Raw genomic sequence first — 19,431 nt, 5'->3', positions numbered from 1 at the left:
ATGGAGGGGGTCACGCCAGCACGTGTTTCCTCCATGCCCCTTGCTAGTGGTGTAGACGGCCTCCAGGGCTAGGGCCCATGTTGCCCTGTTCCCAGGGCCCAGCCTCTAGCCAGCAGCTTCTCATCCCCCCCCCACCTCTGGGGTTCTGTTCCCAGTTCTTGGCATGTCTCATTCCCCATTAGCAAAATGGGAGTGATGATATTTCCACGGCAGGATTCATTAATACCTGTCAGGAAGAGACCACATCTTCCTAGTTGTAGCATGATTCTGATCAGATCGCTTAGGTGCAAATGCTATATAGATAATACTGTTACATCTTGAAAACTGCACTGGAGGAATATTATAACAAAGCTCAGTCCAGTTTGGACATGGGGAGTGTTACTGACCTAAACACCTCAGCTACTCTAGCCTTCAGAGGAACAAAATTCAGCCTTCTGCCCCAAAACACAAAGACCTCTAACCCTTGCACTAAAGGGAAATCTTTATCAGCTCTGTCAAGTGCACCTCATTTTCAGAGATTTAATCCCCAAGTTCCCTACCTTCTACACAAATTGGTGTCCCCTCATTTTTATTGTTGGAAGAAAAATTATTAAAACAGGTTACAGCAAAGTTCTTTTCACTATAAAAAGATGAAACCTATAACATTTTAGGATTCCTGTATGAATCCTTTTTGTGTCCTTCATTTTGATTCTCCGATGCACACATCTGTGCCTCTGAAGGTACATGATTTTCATTAACCGGCAGCAGTACAGAGTCTATGCCGCATAGTTGAGAGGTTCTGATTCTATCCTGTTGAGGGCAAGGTTACTTAAAGGATTATGATTGCATAACTACATATATTTTACTCTATACCTCAGAAGGCTGAGTCAACTCTGCAAAAATTCATACCTCTGTTTTCAAGGTATTGTACTTACCTGCATGGACTGGGAGTGTAAAACAAAGAAACTCACTGTTGTCAATTACTGTGAGTGAGCTAGGGATACAATTATTGTCTAATGAAGGGAGCTTGACAGAATCTAGGCTATTAAATTAATGTTGAGGGCTGAGGATAAATTTGCTAAGCAGCACTTTAATCTAAAAGCTGTATGTCAGCTAAAATCCTCTTACATTAATGTGTTAATGCTGTCAATCGTTACATTAAACCCCATCTCCACTAAGGGAAATGCCATGCCTCTACTGCAGCACTTGATTTCTTAAGGAAGGTTGGCTCAGTGCCATCTCTTGCAAACAAACGGCCTAGAGCCCTCAGGCACTTTTCACATTATTTAGTACTAGAATAAAACACTATTCAGAGTAACCCTGATTCAGTTTAAGGGCCTTCTTGTATGGTTCCTGTCATCCTCTCAAAGCCTCAGTGTGATGTAAAATTTCAAAATAAGAGATCTAAGAAAAATAATGGTGAGAGAAGCTTAAAATAATGGATTCAGTCTGTATTACTTCAGTTTCTTGAGTCACCCTTTCAGATGTAAACACAATAAAACCTTGCTTTATGCAACCACTCAGCAGACTAGCAAAAATTTGGTCTTTAACTAAAGAAAATAGTATTGGAGATCTTGAGGATAATATTAAATTGTTGCTTAAGACAACGGTTTGCTAGTCTAAACTGGAAATTTATAACCATGACGACTGGATAGCAGTTTCACACAAGTTTATGTGGCACACAGTTAAATTTGAGTCTAACTGGAGACCATTAATCATTTAAACCCCAGGCCTCCATTGAGCTGCAGGCAGGTGGACGGAACACTGCCTCTGAGTGGAATCCTACTGATGTCTATGAAGGAGAGTCTGCCAGCATGGAGCTCATAGCAGTAATTGGCCTTGGGCCCAGAACCTCAAAGTACTTAGGTATTGTTCTGCTCTGCATTGCAACACCTAACCCCTAGGGCCGTCTGCTGCCTAGCAGAACCCTCAACCATAAGGTGCCCAGACTCCATATACAATGCAGGAAACAAGTTAGGCACCTAAGCAAGGGATCCTCAGAAGCCAGCAAAGGATGGGGGAGGGATAGCTCAGTGGTTTGAGCATTGGCCTGCTCAACCTGGGGTTGAGAGTTCAATCCTTGCGGGGGCCATTTAGGGATCTGGGGCAAAAATTGGGGATTAGTCCTGCTTTGAGTAGGGGGTTGGATTAGATGACCTCCTGAGGTCCTTTCCAACCCTGATATTCTATGATTCTAAGCAGCTGACCTGGTGCTCTCATGCTCACCCTACATTTCCCTTTACCACCAGCTTTTTTGCAGATGCTGTGTGTGATGGGGCTCCTAGAGTGCAACATGGACTGTGGGACCACTGAGCCCTCTGTTCCACCAACCTGGGGCATCCTTCTTACAGTGTGATGTTGTTGTTAAGCCACAAATCACTGGCAGGTACTGCACTTACACAGACATCCACAGGCAAGGACACACTCAACTGAATTACATGGATGCTTTGCCAGCCACTCATGAACCAATAATAGAGAGGATCCCACCACTCCAGCTCCCCAGCCTTGCTCCCTGGAACTGTACCGTCTTGCCCTGTTCAGAAGCCTGACCACTGTAAATTCATTACCCAGTCCGTTCTTCCCCTGCTGCGGAGAGGACACACACTAGCCTTTGTAATCTGTGCTGAGATTTCCTAAGCACTTCAACCAAAATATACTCTTTTAGGTAAAATATAGAACAGATTTATTAACTACAGAAAGATAGATTTTAAGTGATAAGTAGCAAGCATATAGATCAAAGTTGGTTACTTAAACAAAAATAAATTCGCAGTCTGAGTTCTACAAACTAAACAGGATTTGAATGAAGCAGTGTCTCACCCTGACAGATGGAACAATCCTCAATAAACATGTGGGACTCTCTTCCAGTCTGGGATCATCCTGACCAGTTCAAAGTCTGTCAGCCAGACGTTTCTTTCAGGTGTTGAGTTGGGGAGGGGGGAAGAGAGGTCAAGTGATGATGTCACTTCCCCTCTTAGATATATGCTTGTGACATGAGGGTCCGCCCTTACTGGTCAAGCAGTCTATTGTGTACATCAGGAGTGGGCAAACTACGGCCCGCGGGCCAGATCTGGCCCATCAGGGCTTTGGATCTGGCCCACCGGATTGCCAGCCCCGTGGCGCAGCAGGGCTAAGGCAGGCTCCCTGCCTGCCCTGGCCCCACGCCACTCCCAGAAGTGTCCAGCACCACATCCCTGCGGCCCCTGGGGGTGGGGAGCAAGGGCTCCGCATGCTGCCCTTGCCTACAGGCACCGCACCCTGCAGCTCCCCTTGGCTGGGAATGGGGAACCTCACAAAATGATACCTCACAAAGCATACTTTGTACACAACATAATTATATGACAGTGGTGAATATGGGGGTTCCAGGGTGCTACTCTGAGGTACAGAGTGTCACACTGTACTGCCCCTAAACCTAGTAGTGGCCTGCATCCAGCCCTTCTGCTGAGGTCTTCCAGTCATGAAGTCAGGATCAGGCCCCACTGGCAAGATAGCCATTCCCTCACTTAATATGAGAATCCTGCTTCACGGTCTCCAGGGCTTTGGCTTGAGTTAGGCCTCCAAGTGGTTCATTAGCTTTGGGGTGGCATCAGCACTTAGGTGACTCTGGGAACACCAACCAGCAGAAACACAGGTGCCTGCAGGGCTAGGCAACAGTTTTGAAAATGTCATCTTTTGAAAAAATGGTGGACTTAGGTACCTAAAGAGGCAGATAGGCACCTAAATACCTTTGAGGATATGGGCCTAATTCATTAATAGTGCCTATCCACCTGAAAGAAAGAAAAGCCTCTAAACTGCAGTTAATGTATGTAAGCTTGTGGTCCTATTACTGTCACCCTTGTCTTCTTCCCCAACCACCTTCACGGTGTTCTTCAACTCCCTGTTGGTCTTGTCCCTATGTTGGGCCACTAGTCCCTTCAAAGTAAGCTCTTTAAACTAGCTTTTATTTGCGGTTGATATAGCATCCAGTACAATGAATTCCTGATCAGGGCCTCTGGGTGATACTGTCATAATACATAATTTATGTTAATTATTATACCTGTCCTGTGCACTTTATCTTCGCTTTCTATTATTAGAATTGTTAATCTGCTTTGCTTAGCCCAAGTATAAATACAGTAGACCGAAGGTGGGAAAATCCTGTCACACTCCAAGATGTAAAAGTCACTAATTGCCTTTAAGAGCCTTGTTTTCCTAGAACTAGCAGAACCAGTCCCATGTAGCAGGAAGGTGCCACCAGAGAGAGAACACAGACTTCCTGGGTACTAAGACAATAGCATAAACACATCCAACAGGATAGATGGGAGAAAATATTAACGATAAAGATGCCTGTGGAGTCAGTGGATGGGAAAATAAACCACATATACTTAACTTGGTTCTGCTGTTATTTGTTGGTATTTTGTTGAACTACTCCCCAATAAGCAAGTAGAGGTGGGAGGATGTCATCACGAAATACTGTGGGTAAGTGAAATGTCTGTCCAAATGTTATACCAAGGGGATGAATCTTTTTTTGTATGTTTACCAGTCTTCAAAAAGAGAATTAGCATATAATTTTCTGAAGCTGTCTGCAACCAGCCACTTCCACCAGGGAAAAGTGTTTCCATGGCCAGATTATTGAGGCATACACAACATAGGCCCAGGCCTAGAGCCCACATTGTGAAGTCATGTGATGACCTTTTTTTGTTTTTTTAAATGAAAGTGAATGCAAGTTTCTTGTTCTCCTGGTTACAAAGAAAAGCTTGAAACCGTGATGTGGGACCAATGCATCGATGTCTTCAGGCGGCCTGAAACAATAGCTCAGAGATGAGAATTGCTCCATGGATCTCCCTGAGGTATTAGCTCCCAGACTCCAGGGGGTCCCACCAACACCATCTCAGCAGAGGATTCTATAACCATGTCTATACTAGGGGAAAAAGTGGTGTGTTTAACACCTCTTAACATAAAACCATAGTGTAGCATTAAAACCCCCGCATAAATAAGACAAGCAGTAGTTCTAACACATTAGCTGGATTAATTAAACCTAGGCTCCCTCTTAGGGTTGACCCTGAGCAGCTAACACGTATGAAAATACAAATTGCTCTCTAAAGTAAGGTTTTAAACACACATTCTATAAACACTTTTTTCCTAGTAAAGATTAGGCCTGTGTGTTGGAGAAGAAGAGTACAACCACCATGAACCATCCACCCCACCTGCTGGGAGTAAGTACTGAGGGCTACCTCAATACACCTGTGACAGGTTGGGTCACAGAGACCCCCTTGGGACTGCCACCTGATGTGCTGAGACTACCTCTGAGCCCATTTTCCCTGGCAGCTTGGGACTTCAGTACCCTGTCTTGTTGAGCCAGACACACTAGCCTGCTACAAACATAGACCCAAGTCCGAACCACGTCCCCCACAAGCTGCAGACTTAACTGAAAACAGCTTAAGAAGTGCTTCTATCTCTAGCAGCCAGATACCCAGTTCCCAATGGGATCCAAACCCCAAATATATCAGTTTTACTTTGTATAAAGCTTATACAGGGTAAACTCATAAATTGTCTGCCCTCTATAACACTGATAGAGGGAGAGATGCACAGCTGTTTGCTCCCCCAGGAATTAATGGCTTACTGTGGGTTAATTAATAAACAAAAGTGATTTTATTAAATAACAAGTAGGATTTAAGTGGTTCCAAGGAATAACAGACAGAACAAAGTAAATTACCAAGCAAAATAAAACAAAAAAACCACACAAATCTAAGCCTAATACAGTAGGAAATTAAATGCAGGTAAATCTCACCTTCAGAGATGTTGCAATAAGCTTCTTTCACAGCTAGACTCCTTCCTAGTCTGGGTCCAGCAATCACTCACACCCCCATAGTTACTGTCCTTTGTTCCAGTTTCTTTCAGGCATCTCTTTGGGGTAAAGAGGCTATCTTCTGAGCCAGATGAAGACAAAATGGAGGGGTTTCCAGGGCCTTTTATATTCTCTCTCTTGTGGGTGGAACCCCGTTTGTTCTCCTGTGCAAGATCACAGCAACAAGATGGAGTCTGTAGCCACCTGGGCAAGTCATATGTCTGAGAATGATTCAGCTTTTTGCAGGCTGACACCATTGTTTACATGTTAGTTTGAACTTTCCTGGGAAAGTTCAGATGTAGATTGGCGTCTCCCAAAGTCCATTCTCAGTTGTGTGTTTCTTGATTGGGCACTTACTGAGAATAGTCCTTTCTCAAGAAGCTGACCAAATGCTTCACTGAGGCTACTTAGAATCAAACAAATACATAGCCAATATTCATAACTTCAAATACAAAAATGATACACATACAGACAGCATAATCATAACTAGCAAACTACAAGCTTTCCATAGACACCCCACTTGGCCTCCTCTGTATAAGAACTAGTACAGCCATAGGACCCTGGTTGCAACAGTGATCTATACGGTCACAATTTATGTCAATAACGTCACAACACCCTTGCCTCTACAAAAGGAGAGGGGATCCCTGTTGCCAGGGATGTGAGGGCATGCTACTGCCTGTACTTGGCTGAGAGGGGTGACAGGGCAACCCTCACTAATCACTGCTCCAAGTGGACGGAAGGGCAATGGCATGTGGACAGAGTTCGGATTGCCTAAATCCAGATCTGGATTGGACAAAACAGTTTTCCTTTCTGAGATATCTAATTTTGCCTACATTTTTGTAAGGAGGGGCTACTCTTGAGGAACTTTGTCATAGGAATAAGTAGTGTGTTTAAAAAAAAAAATCAACCTGCATCCATCTCCTCTTTCTCCATTGTAACTCACGTTATATTAAAAAACATGGTTCAGAGGATCAGACAATGGTAATAGCTGGTCTGTTTTTCATATTGCTTTGTTACATCTCTGAAGGAACAGTAAACCTAATCCACTTTTTTGACACCAAAAAGTGGGGAGCCACCTGCCAGAAGAGAGACTGTAAGCTCTCCCTCTAAACCAGGTCAGACCCATTGGGAGATGTTGTGTTGTTTGTTCTTTATACAATATACTACCAGTTCCTACATCCATGCTTAATTATGGTCAATGGCAGGGTGTATGTATATAAATTCAGAACATAGTCTCTCCCACCCCCTCACCCTGTACAGCAGTTCACCTAGTGGTATTAATGAAAGGTTTGCACAGATATCAAGGGGAGAATACAGCCTTTATGGTGTAACTAAACATGTATTATCTATTATTTGTGCTTTGTCCTGTCATTGCATCTATCACCCAAGGAGAAGATACAAGCGGGCCCAACGGCGGGTGGTGTGTATTTCTGCCCTTTGTATCTCTTCTTCCCACATCCTCCTAACTCTATGCCTTTGTGAGTTTCCACTGTTCCTTCTACATTTTCTTCCCTACAAAAACTCCAGATTCCCCCTTACTAAATTCCCCCTTTCCAGCAACTAATCAGCCATGAAATAGTTAATGTTATCAAAATGTCATCACTGGACTTTAGAGCAGATGCTTTCATCAGATCAACAAGGAGCAGAGGTGTTTACCCCCTCTCAGAATCGTTAATTCACACTTTGTATTGCCAACTCTCACAATTTTCTCTTATGTCTAGGTGTTTGTTTTGGGGTTGGTTTTTTTTTAACTTATCTCATGAACACATGATGAAAGGCTGCCAGCACAATTTTTCACATATTCAAAATGGTCACCGTCTCCTGTTACAGTCAATGGGGCTGAAACCAGCAAGATGGCCATTGTTTCCATACAGTTTATCTGAATGTGGCAGTGAGGCTGCCTATAATAAAGTTGGCTGCCAACGCTCATTGTTTTGCAATTACATTGAAACCCAGACCCAAAAGCAAAATGGCTGCCTCTCCATGGTTCAGGGGGCTCAAAAGACTGTGAGGCATAGCAGAGACACTGAAAAATGGATGGGGAGAATGAAGAATATCAGAAGGCAGATTTAGAGGTTGTAGTGGGATGGCATGCAGGAGGAAGGCTGAAAAGGGTGCTGAGGACAGTGATGTGATCAAAGATGGATGGGATGGGAGACTGTCTTTCAGGGGTGAAAGTAAGTTAAAGGACTTACCGGTACGCCGGAGTCCTGAGCAGGGGGCATGGCCTCAACCGGAAGAGGTGTGGCCTTAAATCCCCAGGCCCTTTAAATCACTGAGGAGCCCTGGGGGCTCCTGGCTGCCACCGCTACCCCAGGGCTCTGACAGAGCTTTAAAGGACCTGAAGCTCCACTGTGATAGCGGCTGCCGGCGCCCTGAGCCCTTTAAATCCCCATCTGAGCCCTGCTGCAGCGGTGGCTGGGCTCGGTCAGGGATTTAAAGGGCCCCAGGGCTCCAGCCCCTGCTACCACCCTGGCCCTTTAAATCCCCTCCGGAGCCCTGCCACCACTACCCTAGGGCTTTGGCAGCAGGGCTCCATCGGGGATTTAAAGGGCCAGGGTGGTAGCGGGGGCTGGAGCCCCGGGGCCTTTTAAATGCCCACCGGAGCTCTGCCACCGCTACGCCAGGGCTCGGGCAGCAGGGCTCAGGCGGGGATTTAAAAGGCTTGGGGCTCCGGCAGCCACTACTGCCCCAGCCCTTTAAATCCTGCCAGAGCCCCGCCACTGCTACCCCAAGGCTTTAAATTGCCGTCTGGGAAAGCCGGTCCCAGTACAGTGCACCGGCTCTTGCCGGTACGCCGTACCGGGGTGTACTGGCTTACTTTCACCTCTGCTGTCTTTAAAAGAGCCACTGGCTCAGTGGCTGTGAAAATCATATGCACTCTGAATTATTCAGCTGTACTATTTGTCAGACTATTATGGAGCTGATAGGTAGACCTATGTTACTATTTATTGTTTCAAACAAGACTTTGAGCCATTGTATAGCTACCATGGAGTCTTAATGTGTTTCCTGTTATATTTTTATGCAAAAAGACTATTCTGTAGTTTTAAAAAGCTTTGAGGAGAAAAGAAAAATGCTCCTCCACAGTAACCACACTACCACAGTTTCTTCCCTTCAAAAACACCATCTGACAGTAACATCTTGTGAGTAAGTTGAAGAGCATCATGTTCCTCTTATAGAGATGTGGGCCAGCAGTTAAACAGCTGATGCAGTTTGTCTCACCATATTAGGTGTATGGCAGGTTCAAACATCCTCAGTATAAGTGTAAGCATTCTAGACATACAAAGCATAAATATTAACAAGTCTGAAAAAGAAATCAGATTATGGTAAGAAGCAATTCAGTCTAGAGGACTGAGCATGGGATTGGAAGCTAAGAACCCCAAACCTCTAACCTCAGGTCTGCCACTAACTTTATGTAAAGCCTAAGAGCAAGTCACTTCCCTTTTGTAGATTAAGGATAATACTACTTACCTATCTCTTACAGTTCTGTGAGAATTAATGAAAGATTGAGTAATGCTTTGACATGCAAAATGATTTTACATGACTGTTTAAAAAGGAAAAAAATAAATCTGTACCTTGAATGCATCTATAATGGGTGTTGCCCAACCCTATCATCCCCCTCACTTGGTATTTATACCACACTATCTTAGTCTCAGCATTACCACCATGGGATATCTACACATACATCCATGCATAGGTTACAGAATTGTTACCATATAGCTAGTAGAGAAAATGGTGCAAGACTGGTGACGAAACTTACATTCCACTGAGAATCAAGAGATTTGTTTGAGCTCAGATAACGTAGGCACGAGGGCCACATAAATACCTAAAATATGGAATTAAGTGAAAAAACAAACAACTTTAGCCATAGAGTTGCTAACGATATCTCCCTGATAGATGTCCACCGTGTGCAGAGAGTAATACAGATTTATCCCCAAATCTCCAAACCCAGCTACTGCAATTTAGAGCAGTTCTGAGGATCCTCTAGGTTGCAGCAGCAGCTGCTCTCAGGTTTAGGGGGATGAAAGAGTGATGAATGCTGCATTTGCCTCTTCTCCTCAAGGGGGTGAAATCTTAAACCCTTTCAAGCTATCCTTACCCACTGAGAAAATGGACACAATCCCAGTGCTGTGTGTGTTTATCTTTAAGTGAGAGAGAAGCAGCACCAAAGTAAATGGCTGAGGATGAATGTGTTATTTAGTTTTATCCAGCAGATGGTGCCAGACTCAGAATTAGGTAGACCCAGATAACAGGCCGGTTGCCAGTATTCCACATTGCTGTAAAAGGAAGTTTCAGAGATCGTTAATTCAGTACTGGAGTTCTCAAGGGGAACCATTCATTCAACATACACTGCTCCCCCACAGCGCGTGCATGTACACACACTTTTTTCTAAAACATAGCAGTTGTCCTGCCTACCCAAACCTCTGCTGTATTAGATCATCATATAAATGTAGACAGAGCCATAACTTTATATGAATCATTTTAGTGCCTGGGGCAAGCAAGCATATTTGCACCCCCTCTAGGCGACATTTGAGGAGGCATGCAGTCTGTGCCCCTCCCCAGATTTCTGCCTTCCATTTACTACAGAGGATTTCAAACTGTGGTGCCCCTTGCTCCCCTGCCCCAGCCCCATGGCTGCAGGGCTTGTGGTTGCACAGCCCAAGCTCTGAGCTCGGCCAGGCAAGCCCGGTGCCCAGCCCAAGCACTGAGGGCAGGCAGCTGCTGCTGGCAGGGCAGATTCATTCTCACCAGCTCCGGAACCCAAGGCCCTGAGAATGGAGCAACCCCTAGAATAACCATATTTCAAGTTCCCAAATAGAGGACACTGCCAGGAGGAGAGAACGCTGGAAGGGGGTTTCAGGTGGGGAGGGCTGGAGGGGGTGTGCGTGTACTTGGAGAGTGGGAGGGGGGATTTGAGGGGCACTGGAAATGGTATTTGGAGGTCCTGGAGGGGGTACTTGCGGCAGGGAGACCCACTGGAGGAGGTGGGAGGGAGGTAGTGTCGTGCTCCCTAGCAGGGTGCAGGGCGGCTGGCACAGGTCTAGGATGCAGTACCAGGCTGTCAGTCAGCACCTCCCTGTGGGCCTCTCCCCCTCCCCGAGCTGGCAGCACTCAGCGCCCTGCCCACTTGCTGACACAATCCTAGCGCCATGGGGCAAGCTTGCTCTAGCCAAGGTTCCTGGGCCTGTGGGGAGGGGGATGGCACTAAGCACCTTGGGCTCCAGCTGCTGCTGGGCCCAACTCTGGGGCGGGGAGGTGGGGACTGAGATCACAGTGCTCTGGCTGACACCACTGGGCCCGATCCTGCACCACTTCATTTTTCCATCCATCGGCTTTGTGCCCTGGGCAGCTGCCCCGCTCACCCCGCCCTAGTTACAGCTCTGAATGTAGGGCTGAAAAGGACCTTAAGCGATTATCTGGTCTGTCCCCCCTGCTGAAGCAGGACAAAGTGTATCGAGACTGCCTCTGACAAGTATTTTTCTAACTTGTTCTAAGAAACTTCCAATGATGGGGATTCCAGAACCTCCCTTGAAAGCCTATTCCAGGGCTTAATTATCCTTATAATGAGAAAGATTTTCCTAATAGCTAACCTAAAATCTCTCTTACTGCAGATTAAGCCCATTATTTCTTGTCCTACTTTCAGTGGACATTGAGAACTGATCACTGCCCTCTTCCCAACAACCCAGTTACTCTCAGATGGCATTTGAGCACATACCCTTCCCTTCACTATGCCCCTTGTCTATGGGAATCTCTGTAGGCCTGAAGGACTGTTTGACCTATAAGGATAGAAGATTGCAGTGAAATGGTGGAGATAATTTTATTAAGACAGACTCCACACTTGGGTGTTGTATCTAATGCTCACTAAATAGAATAGGAGAGAGCAAATACAATACATACTTTAGAGCATTAGAGGGAATTTAGGAAAGGACTCACGAAGAGATCTGCACAAAATGGTGGAAAGCTGTTACATTTCATACATTTTAAACAAAGAATCACATGCCATCTTAGCAACTGCTTGTTTACTTCAGTGACAACACAAGTGAAGGCTTCTGAAGAATGAAATGAAACTACTGCTGCTTGCAAATATGGCAGATTCCAGAAAAGAAGTTTATCTGGGTTCAGAAACTTGCTTTGCAACCTGCCTTCTTAAAGATCTAAAGAGAACTCAGCCCAGGGATGCAGGGTCAGAAAAGCTGGCTTCTAATTATCCATGGGATGGGAAGGAATAGACAGACTAAGAGTCAGTCAGGGTTCCTACTATGCTAAAAAATCTTCCTCATTCCCTCCCTCCACCCACTTGCTCTTCTGAAAGTTTACATAAGCGAGTGCAAGAGTTGATTTGCCTTTACCGATTTACCCATCACATTTCTTATTAGTAGCATAGCTGGAACTATAGGCTAAGAAACAGGACAGACAGGCTTGGGCTGGTAGTTCTATAGAAAGGAATCTCTTTGATTACCCCTTCTTTTGCCCCACTTTGGCAGAGTCTTCTCCTTCCCAGACCTCTCTGTCTGGAGAGCTACTAGTAATAGTCTCTGTGCTCCCATCTGCCAGGGTCCTTTTCTTGGGCCTCTGCCTTGAGAGCTTGTCTTAGTCCTTGCCCCTTTCAGTCAGGGCTTTCCCTCCCACAGCTCTGTCTGGAGAGCCTCTACCTGGTCTTTGCCCTGGTCTCTCAGGGTCTACTCTCCCAGATCTTTCTTACCTGAAGAGCGTGTCTATGGTCTTTTGATTCATTCTCTTCTCCTGGATTTCGGGGTGTCTGTACACCGAGCTTCTAGCTGCATCTCCTAATCACATACCATGTGGAGCAAGTGCTGTTTTTCATCCTCAGTGAACTGGAGATCTTCGGTCAGCTGTTTGTACTTGAACTTGAGATCCTCCAGTTACTTTTCTGCTGCCTCCAATCGTTTCACCAGGTCACCCTCTCTTAGGAGGGAGCTCATAAAGCCTGCCTGTGCTACTCCCTTCCCTATCCTAGGGTCCTGTTCTATACCCTAGCTCTTCGCTTTCGCCGCTCCCTGCTGGGGCGATTCTGTTTGAGCCTCTGTGCTAGTAAGCACACTGGGTATGTTAGCTAGAGTTCCTATAGTACCCTGCTGAACTCTGAAATCTGTCTGGGTCTCTATGGTATCCTGCCGTGCCCAAGGTTCTGTCTGGGTCCCTGCTGCAGTTCGCGGAGTTTTCTCCCTGACCCAATGCTTCCTGCAAAGCCAAGCATTGTTCCCTCTTCCCCTTGGCTTCCACTTGCACCTGAGCCAACTACTGCTCTACCCGGACCAGCCGGCTAATGACTTTCCCTTGGGAGATGCTGGCCTTGTCCAACTCTTGTAGGCACTTCCTCAGCGAGTCCCTTATGTCTGGGCCATTCTGGTCTCACCTCCGGGCTCTTTTCCAGGGTCTCCATACCCTGGCTCCTAGCCCCTGCTTTCCCTTCCCAGGTGGGCCCAGACCCTCTTGGTCCAGGGTCACAGTCCTGGTCTTTCCCACAGGAGGGTTGAGTAACCCACCCAGTCTCTTCCCAAAATTATGGGCCGCAGCAGGTCCTTGACCACGCCAACAGGGAGTCCAGCCCAACTTCTGGCACGGGATAGACTCAAGTCTCCATATGTACACAGAAGACGTTTACTGGGAGGTGTCAGTCCAGGCCAGTTGCCCTCTCCTGGTCTTCCCACACCAAGGTGTGCCCCACACCCTGAAACTACCAGACCCATAACAACTTCCTCCCAGCCTGTCACTACCCACAGTGGGACCACCCTGATCTTTGGAGTAGACCCTGCAACTGGTCTACTGTAACAGTTTAAGTAGTCACACTCCATTACTGCGCAGTTCCTTTTAATATGCCTGGGCTGGCCACATCTGAAGCAGACTACCGGGTCTCCTAGCTGCTTCCCACTTGTACTTCCCATAGGCTGCAGGGCTCTCTGTGCCCCTTGCTGTTGCAGTGCATCCCGAGTCTAGAACTCTCAGGCTCTTTTCCCCTTGTGAGCTTCCCTGGGTCACCCTCTAGTGAACCCCCCTCAGCTTACCAAACAGCTTGGGCCATTCCCCTCCTTCGGCCTCAAATTAGACCTCAGTTTACTCGACTGCTTCCCACATGGAGGCTGGCTCAAAATGCCTTACCCAACTCTGTGCCCCTCCTGATAGGGCATTTAAGGAATTGCTCTAGAAGCTTCTCCACCAAGCTGGTCTTTGGACAAAGCCAGTGCATTGCCAGGTCTCAACTTCTGGGCTACTAGTGCGCCCCTGTGGGAACGATTCTGTCCAGAACTTGTGCCTGTATGCCTCCGGAGTCAACCCCAGCTGATCCAAAATGGCTGCCTTCACCAGTGGGTAAGAATTCAGCGGCTCATCACTTACCACTTGGCAAGCCGCCTGCAACATGCCCATCAGGAATGGAGCTATGCGGGCGATCCCAAGTCGACTCTTCCCATCCTGCTGCCTTTGCCAGCTGCTCAAAAGGTCTGGAGGAAGGCTTCTGGATCATCATCAGGTCGGAGTTTTGCCAGGCCTAGAACCAAACCAATCACCATTTCCATCACGAACTGGGTTCCTAGGTGGTGTGTGATCCAACCGCTTGTGTATCCACTCCTGAAGGTTGGAGTGTATATCCTGCCACTGTTGCTGTGCCACAAACTGGACTTCCTGTTGTTTCTGTAGGTTCTCTATCAACTGCATCAGGAGGGCCTGGGTCCACAGCTGCTACTCCTGCTGCCAACAGGTAAATCCTCTTCAATGGTCATGCCCCTGGTTGATCAGGGGTCGGTCTGAAAGAAGCCCCACTTCTGGTACCAAATGTAACGGCATGGCACCTACCTCTTGCGCGCCCCTTCTGGTTCAGTGTGTCTTCAGTCTTTAAACAGCCCCAACCCTGGTATTGGGCCATATCCTCAAGGCTTCCTCCTTGGAGGCAATGATTTTGCCCTTTCTGGGCCACTCTAGCACTGGCTCTCTAGCTGGGCCACTATATAGTTCAGATCCCCTTCTGGGGATTTATCGCTGTCCAATTATAAGTCACTTTTCCTAGTGGCCTATGCAGGGGGCAGAGACAACTCAGGCCCACCCACTACTCTAGGTCCCAGCCCAGGGACCCTAAGAATAGCAGCCACTCACCACTGTGTCCCTTTAATGAAACTGCTTTCAGTTCCATGGGCTACTTCTCTGTGGCCCCAGCCTTCACCAAAGCTTCACCCTTACTTTGGGGCCCTTTTATGTTCAGGCCCAGCAGCCAGCCAGCAGCTCCTCCTTGCTCCCCCTGGTCCCTGCCAGCACTGAGCTGCCCATGGTGCTGCAGTTCCTTTTGGCCAGACAGGAGCACCACCTTCACTCCTCTGGCTCCAGCAAGGAACTAACTCTAGTCTGAACTGCAGCTCCTTTTATACTAGCCTGCAACCCTCCAATTGGCTGCTTCCTTCGCAGTGTCTCTAAGCTGCTTGGAGTATTTAGCTCTACTGTTTCTTCTCTGGGCCATGTGTGGCAGGACGCCTCCGAGTCTAGTCCACCCAGTCACATGTATATTTTAAATATCCTTTAATGGGGGATGGCTGAAAGATCTGGAAGCAAGTTAACATTAACAGAAATTCTGAATGGACATCCATCTCCACTGCTTTACCTCGCAGCGAGCTTACACTTGCGCATACAGCACTTCTTGTCAATCACTGATGGAACATGTGTTGCAGTTAAAGTGTTCTCATGGGATATGTAAAGCAACCACAGCGAGGGGACTTTGTTCATTTCAGTGGTAGTGAAACTAGTCCAAAATTGCTGGCTAAAATAGGATTGACAATATTTAAGTTCATGGTGGGGAACATTTCAAGATGCATTTCAAATGCAAGATAATGGAGCATAAAAGATGGAGGAAAAAAGTTGGAAAGAACGTTTGAGAAGGTGCCAGGGTTTCTAATGCAAACAGAAAACAAGATTTCTTCAATAATTGTGGCTGAATTGCGGACAAGGCATGGAAAATAATGGAAAAGTGAAAATGGACCTTTATTAATTGCAGGAATTTGGAGTACACCTATTTTAAGAAAAATTTGCTGGATCAATATAAACACTCAAGTATTATGTTATGCCTGCTATTGCAGGGGGGGCTGGGGGAGAAGAGGTTGGTCACGCGATAACCAGATATGGGACATGGGACAAGATGTGTATGGGACAAGATATGCTTTAGTTTCATGGCCAAACATAGGTGTTGTCTGCAGAGGGAGTGCCTGCTCTGATAATATATGCACTTGTTTCACATCAAATACCCAAACTGCTTTCATAAATGACTGTCCAGGCTGCATGAACCTTGGTCCTTGTCGAGCTGGTCTGGCAACATTCTCTTGTGTTGCAGTAGTAATCCTTCAGGTTTGTCTGCCATTTTCGTGAACACTCCTTTTAAGAATGCATTCTATTCTGCATCTTCACTGTCCTTTTCTTTTGCATTGGAGTCTGCCCAGTGCATCAAATCCATTACAGTGTTGTACGACTGATGGATAGAAACAGAACATCTCAAAAGATTTAATGATTTTCATCAATGATTTGGCATTCCGAGCAATTACTATGTGAAGTGGCAAGGTCATGTCATTTAAAAGTAAGATCAGTGTGTCCATTACCTGAATGTCAGGTGAAATCTCCATTTCACTTTCAATGAACTCATGGTAATCACATGTTCAGCATGGTAAGAACTGCTTAACTGCTTCAAACCGTGAATTTCACTGTGTCACGACTAGTTCTGGACACAAGCATTTGGTCAGGATTAAGCTTTTTTTTCCTGCAAAGAAAGCCCTGAAACACAGTTTGTGAGCTGGGCAATGTTTAAACACTTTCTTCATTGGAACAATGACTGTCAATTTTAGAAAAAATGAACATAATGCTGATTGCTAGTCAGACTTACAATATATGCATTGCACATTACATGCACCATATTAGGAAGCAGGCCCTGTTGAACCTGAGTATATGCTCAAGTACAGTATGTTGCACTGTCTGTTACTATCCCAGACACCTTAAAGTCTAATAAAAATTCGTCAGGCAGTTTGGTGACAGCTTGTGACAAAGGTGAATAATTTACCAGATTAAGAACAGAACTGTCCAAAAGAAATGATTGTAGCTTTTCTGAGCCACTCATTTGGGGTACAGCAATGATATGCAGTACATAATTATCTTTGTCATCTGTTGACTTGTCAAACGGTGCACATAGAATCAGCTTTTTTCATATGCTCTTTCAGCTCCTTTCTGTGTACTTCAAACATCTTGGGTAAGTAATCTTGGTGGTGCTTATTAACAGAAGGAAGAGAACCCGTGTTTGGAATTTGTTTCTGAAAAAACTCCCTTAAGACTGGGCTATCCAGTTTCTCCAATGGGATAGGTATATTTGCACTTGAGAATGCCTCGACAAGTTCAATATATGCCACATTTTGAGCATCACGACTCTTGGTACTGCCATTAAAAAGATATGGCAGTTGTCTGAGGTTTTGCTTTTGATGTCAGATCTGCCTCTACTTTGTGTTGGGCATTATGATGCCGATCAGAATTTAAGAGCATCAGTATTTGACTCACATGTGTGATCTAATGTGATGTTGCAACTTTCCTCCATCAGCATAGCATTGCTTGGGATGCTGCTCTGCACAATCAAAGGCACTGATTTTATTTATTTTTGCAGTTTGAGTCTTGGGATTTGCCATTTGCTTAAACTCATGGAAGTACTGTACTGTGTGTAAACAACTGTTTGTCTCCTAGCAACGTAAGTATCACAAGATCGGATGAGTTCGTTCAATTTTGACAAATTAATACAGTACACCCTTGCTATAACAAACGTCTAGGAATATAAGCCATTTGTTCAGTATACTCAGTGGTTAGTTATAGCAAAAAGGGAGGGGGCCACAGCCCCAGAGGATCTCTCAGCTCCCCACTGCATTTGATCTCTAATGTTGAATTGAGCCAAATAAGCCTCTCAAGGACTTTTTCCTCTCAAAAGCTAGTGGTCTTTTGCATCATTTGGGATGGGACAGCCAAACCTCTCTTCTCAACTACAAACAGGGTACAAAAACTGTTGTAAATGTCTGCTCTTACCCAAGTCCTCCGGCTGACTCAGTTCCTCATCCAAGAGGTTGCCTTCCACTATGATCTGTGATACTTTGATCTCCTTTTGGAGCTGAATTTTCAGCTCCTTAAGTCCTTGCTGCAGCTCATCTATTAGCAAGTTCTAAGTTGGCAAAAGGTTGCTTGGTCTCTGTTTTGTGGAAATGTTCTGGACTATGGAACTCATGTTGTTGGTCACCTCCATCTGTTTTACTATTCCAGCCTGGTTGTGTTGCTGGATTTCCAAATCTGTCCTATCACTTTGTAGTTGCTGCTCCAACAGGGATCTCATTTCAGCCTGCAAGTCAGAGTCCTTTCTGGGAAACTTTCAGCTTGTTGTAGGTAATCTTAATTCCTTTTGCAAAGTCTTGAGCTCCTCATTTAAACCTTGGTTGAATGTTTTTGATATTTACAAGCATTTCTAATTTGTTTCATCTTGGTTCAACAGGAATACTGTACTCAGTCTTGCTCCCTGGAAACTCGAACCCCACTTCTCTCACAGTGTTGTCCCTCTCTAACTAAGTGGCTAACCAAAAATTCGGGCATTGGGGATGTTCCAGTTGGGAGTAGAGGTTGATGGAGTCTGGTATTTTCTTTGATGCAATCTTGTTTATTGAACTGTACAAAGAACTGTACAAAATGCTACTTCTCCAAATGTTCTTTGTTCCTTCCATAAAAGGAACAGTTTCTTAGACCCAAGCCTTTTTAGCCAACAGACCCAAAAGCTTTCTAGCTTTTCCCAGGGTCACACTGTGCGTACAGGCTTTCTTGCCTCTAGCTCTCTGTTCTTTTCTGTCCTGTGTGTTCTGTCTTGACGTTCATCTATACAGGCACACACAAATACTAAATATGCAGCAGCAGCCCTCTGCCCACTCAGTCCAAACTCCCGGACAGTTTCACTGCCTAGGACAAAGGGGTTATGATTAATGTAGTCTGACAGTTATGTTAATTGAAGGCTGAGTTCACACTATCAGTCTCATGAAGCTTTAACTCTACCCATAAAGAGGTTTCACCCAGCTTTAGCAGTATGTTAAGCTCTAGAGATCTTCTCTTCACACCTGTCTAAAGCAACAAGTATGCTGCTAGTACTACACAATTAGTAATGGAGGAAAAAAAGGCAATGACGTGATAGTGCTTCACAGACAGCCCTTTATTCTGTTAAAAGTCCCTGTAATGTCTACACTAATCGCAACAGGTAAGCACTGCACCTGCACCACTGTAGTGAAAATATTTACTACAGTGACAGAAGAGGTTTTCTGTTGCTGTAGTAAATCCACCCCATTCACAGGCTGTAGCTAGGTTGAGGGAAGAATTCTTCTGTCGACCTACTGATATCTACACCAGGCTTATGTTGGCTTAACTACATTTTAGAGGCATGAATTTCACACACTTTTGAATGGTGTTGCTAGACTGACCTACGTTCTGAGCGTAGACCAGGGCTACAAGACTTTGGTGCTCCTAGTGTCTTAAGTTACTAAAACTGAAAGTTTTAACTCAGAACACTTTACTCATGGTAATAGACTATTCAGATTCTTTCTGGTTCTCATGCACTAACTCGTAACGTGAGCTGC

At 45.6% G+C, this 19,431-nt stretch overlaps 1 protein-coding gene across 1 annotated transcript in view; it reads right to left on the bottom strand.

The window, feature by feature from the left end:
* Positions 1 to 19,431, bottom strand: part of VDAC1 (voltage dependent anion channel 1) — a 352,647-nt gene that overhangs the window by 308,467 nt on the left and 24,749 nt on the right. The gene's annotated exons all lie outside the window — the stretch shown is intronic.

The sequence above is a fragment of the Lepidochelys kempii genome, chromosome 8, assembly GCF_965140285.1.
Source record: "Lepidochelys kempii isolate rLepKem1 chromosome 8, rLepKem1.hap1, whole genome shotgun sequence".
Taxonomy (NCBI): domain Eukaryota; kingdom Metazoa; phylum Chordata; order Testudines; family Cheloniidae; genus Lepidochelys; species Lepidochelys kempii.
This window is presented reverse-complemented; position numbering and strand designations above follow the sequence as displayed.